We start from the raw sequence: 4,732 nt of genomic DNA, 5'->3' as shown, positions 1-4,732 counted from the left end.
TCAAATTGTAAAATAGTGAAATTCTATGTGGTGGGATATATAAAATACATCAGAAATCTTAGGTGGGCCTCCGCATGCATGATTCTTGGTAAAATCAGAGGGTGAATCTTTCCATCGTAGGTACCTTCTCCTTTAGAAATGACCTCCCCCTCTGTCGTGGGGGAGAGGGGGGATTCTAACAGTAAGAGAGGGGGAATGAGGCTTGATCACGCGAGACACGGGAGGGTGATACAAGAAGATGTGCAGATTCAGGCCCCTTGCGATGGAGGTAAAAATCCTAGGCCATGTTCTGAGGAGATGGTGTCTCTTGCTTATGGATGTGTGTGTGCAAAAGTTCCGAACCGTAGGCAATCGCCAAGTAGATGCTTATATAGATTTCGCTACCCCTTGCCTTCTATGTTACAGGTCAATTAATCTAGCAATTATGCATGTCCACTATCTACTGCAACGAGCGCCTTGATACACTAGTAACGGCAGGCTCTTATGATTAGGGAAACGTCTTAATCAATGCTTTCGGCCGTTGAGCTTCTTTTGTCCGAGTGAAGAATCAGTTACGATGGTCAACATTCCGTTACTTGGTGAATGTGGGCCTCGGCCCCCATGGGCTTTCCCTGGGTCCGAGTAGGAGACGACCTCATCACCCTCCCCTTTCACATGCAAACCCTGATCGCGCTAGAGCCAGGAAGGAGCGGGAAAGGTAGGACAAAATCCATATCTCCACCGTCGGCGCAGCCCGGAGACTCTACACGCCTATCTAAATCCAAGGATAGGATGAACCATTGACCATGACGTAGTACGTCGGTTTTGGCACAGTCCAGCAGCGACCAAAGTCAGAAGTGTGGGATGACGCAAACTCCATCTCCTAGATCAGTCACTGGCAACTGTGAAGGGGACCATCACATCGGATGGACAGGCTTTCTTCCTCGTTGCCATCGCCACCATCACCACCGAAGCAGGGCGGATCTTAGGGACCATCACATCGGATGGACGGCCTTTCTTCCTCGTTGCAAAAGAATTTTTACTACACCAAATACCATACAAATTAATGCGATTTTAAGACTATTTGTCAAGGCTATGACATTGGTTTGACCAAATTATACTATCCACACCGTAAAAAAAAAGTCAAATTTCGACGGCACCCCAAGGCTGAGATTGTAGGTGCACCAAAGCCCAAACCCTATGGAAGGGGGAGTAGGTAGGTGGGTCTCTCTCTCGGCACTTGTTTCCCGGTCGGAATCGGAAAGAAACGCTCGTGTTGGATCCGGAACGAGACGAGGAGATGATGGATGCGCGAGTTGGAGTCGGGCCCCCACCGACCTTATCGCCCACGGCCACGGGTCTATAAAAGGGGCCATCGCGCGATGCCCAGACCCCAACCAACCGACCCAGAAGCCACACCCAAGGGAGCGCAAGCACAAACCCGAAACCAAATTCAGTCCTAGCGAGAGAGAGCGGCAGCCGGAGCAATGGGCGACGTCGCGAACGCCATGCGCTACTGCCCGGACTGCCGCCGCGCCGTCGCGGTGGCCATCAACCGCGCCTCCGGCGACACCGTCTGCGCCCTGTGCGCGCGCGTCCTCGGCCAGCGCTACGTCGACAAGTCCTCCGAGTGGCGCACCTTCCTCAACCAGGTCGGGGGCGTCGGCGGTGCCGCCGACCCTTCCCCCGCCCAGGCCGCCGTCACCGTCGCCTACCCCGCCGCAGCCGACGCGCATTCCAAGGCGCCCGGCCACGCCGGGACGCACGCGGGGGAGGGCGCCTCCTCGGCACCACTGCCGAGGATGCGCGGCGCGGTCGGCGCCGGCACTTCGCGGGGCGGCGGCGGCGGCGGCGCGCCGAGGATGCGCGGCGCGGTGGGGCCGGTGCCCGACAGGGCGCTCGCCGAGTCTTTCCACGGCATCGACGACATGGCGGCGCGGCTGCAGCTGACGGCGGCCGTCAAGAACCGCGCCAGGGACGTGATCAGGAAGCTGGAGAACACGAAGGCGTTCCCCAAGGGCGGCAAGTGCCGGAACCGGCAGGCGCTCTACGCGGCCTGCCTCCACATGGCGTGCCGCGCCGAGGGCACGCCGCGGACGTTCAAGGAGCTGGCGTCCGTGACGGGTGACAGCGCCACGGCGGGGGTCAAGGACATCGGGAGGCTCGTCAAGGTCATGAAGGACCACCTCAGGGGTGACGAGGGCGGGCAGGCGGGAGGGCAGATGATGATGATCGGCGCCATCGCGCGGCCGGGCGACTACATGCGCCGCTTTGGCTCGCTGCTCGGGATGGAGGACAAGGAGGTGGGCGCCGCGCTGGAGGCGGCGACGAGGCTGGAGAAGAACCTGGACGTGAGGCACAACCCCGACTCCATCGCCGCCGCCGTCATGTACATGGCCATCGAGCGCGCCGGCGTCGGGAGATCCATCCGCGACGTGTCCATGGCCACCGGCGTCAGCGAGGGGACCATCAGGGAGATCTACTACAAGGACCTCTACCAGCACGCCAACATGCTGTTCGGCCAGTAAGAATGGTGAACTTATGGAAGGAAGTTTGATCAAGACTTAGCGATGTTGAATTCCTAATAATGTTCTGCGTAAATTTGGCAACAAAGTCGGCCTGGTTCTGTCCATATGAGATCAACTCTAGGCCTTAGCGTTATTGTTTCTCTTCAGTCGCATTTAGTGTATGTGTTGTTTTCGATAGGCCTCTATTTGGATTCCATATTTGTATCCGCTATGTGTGCATCCTTGTACTTTTATCTTTCGAATAAACAACAAAATGTACAACCAGAAGTTGAGCCATTGTTGTTCTGACTGTGGTGCGACCTAGGTACTCCGGATCCTTACTTTTGATTGCTGATATTTAACTTCCTAAAAAATTGCTAATATTTATTAGTATTGTGCAAAATGAGTGAATCTACACTCTAAAATGCATCTACATACATCTGTATGTGTCCATAGTAAAATATCTACAAAGACATATATTTAGAAACGGAGGGAGTGCTGCTATCTTTTTGTTGATATTTATCTTCCTCCAAAATTGCTGATATTTATTAGTATATCGGATCCTCCAATTAATGCATCGTGGCATAAAAGGGGAATACTAATGCACATTACTGTTTTTCCTAAAAAAAACATACACTTTATTCAGGAAATTAAGGAGATCACATTAATTCTCCACTTTTTTGGAGATGAAATATATGAATTCTAAGAGTCTTATACATATTTTGAAAAGGATCTAGCCAAATTGTGTGTGCCTTAAAAGATTCAAAAAAACAAGCCCGAGTTAATTTTGTATGTGGAACAAACCGTTGTCGATGGATTCTCTGTTTTTGTTTTGAAGAAACGGAAGTTTGATTGAAAACAAATGCAATGGTTTAAAGTTGTATGTAGAATTACACATCCACATGTCAACTTAGTGACTTATCAACATTGCAAACACATTGACGTATATAAATTAAAAGCATGTGCCTAATTCTGAAAGTTCTTATTTTATTTTAACATAATACTCAATATTGCGAGAGTGCTTAATATATTTCCATATTATTAGTCGATGCCTTAACAAATAGAAATAAAATTGCCTATTTACTAATCTTACCTCTTATATAAGTTAAGAGATCGTATGACCCTTGGATCAAAGAATATAGATATCTACAATAGTTTGGGGCCATGTTGAAATATCTATAACATCTTTGTTTCTCTTATTAATTTAGTGATCTTGCACGCGCAATGCACCTCTCACTATTATAAATCGAGGGTATTCGACCATGGATCTCTACTATTAAATGAGAATTGGCCGTTCGCTTCCTCGCCTCCAAGGTTTACTCCCGCCTACAAGCCGGTTTTTTTGTCGTCGTACATCCCCATTGACCGTTTTTTCTTTCCTCCCGTGTACGTTAAGCAAAAACCAGAAAAACAAACAAACAAGGGCGCGCGCGCACACCAGGGGCGGAGCCAGGATTTAGCCATGAGGGGGGCGAGACACAATACAAAAAAAATTGGTATGGGCATATGGCAATATATGTTTGATAGATAATAACATCGGTAAGAGTTATCATCTACGACTGGTTGGTCCGTGAGTGGGTTTGCATTTTCATTAATATTTGAGCTAGAAGCAATGAGCTTGAAAATTGACTTTTTATTGTTCAACTCTTGCGACACTAAACAACAAGTGGAATTAGATTTCTAACTTACAGATTTACCTAATGAATAAATTAAACCATTCCTTGTAAGGTATTGTACTGGTTCAAATAGATTACTGGATTCCCGCAAAAAAGAAATATTACTGGAGTATATAGCAGTGATATACCTCCATTCCTTGAAATTAATCTGTTCATGCATGACGCCGGTGAAGCAAACAATCAGTGTAGTCTCTCTCTCTCGCGCGGATTCAATTACCCCGAAGAGTGTCTTCTACCCCGGTTGTGCTTGTGCCACAACGGCGGAAGGAGCGACAGGCGAGAGTGCGAGAGTGCTATAGGCGACGCTGCCACGGGAGGCGGCGCAAGGTCATACGTAGCTACCAGACCTAGAAGCCACGAACAAAATTACGGGAAGATAGGAAATTAAAACAACTCGATCTCACGGTTGCGCGTAATCCTTTTTTCTGATGTGTACGTACAACGTCACTCGATGCTTTATGGGCTTTGGGCCAGGAAGTTGCGATGCTCGGCCATTTTCATTAAAATCGCAAGTCTGCGACAGGTTACCTATACGTATAAACTACCAGTACTAGAATCAAGTAACGATAC

The sequence above is a fragment of the Triticum dicoccoides genome, chromosome 3A (assembly GCF_002162155.2).
Source record: "Triticum dicoccoides isolate Atlit2015 ecotype Zavitan chromosome 3A, WEW_v2.0, whole genome shotgun sequence".
Lineage (NCBI taxonomy): Eukaryota > Viridiplantae > Streptophyta > Magnoliopsida > Poales > Poaceae > Triticum > Triticum dicoccoides.
This window is presented reverse-complemented; position numbering follows the sequence as displayed.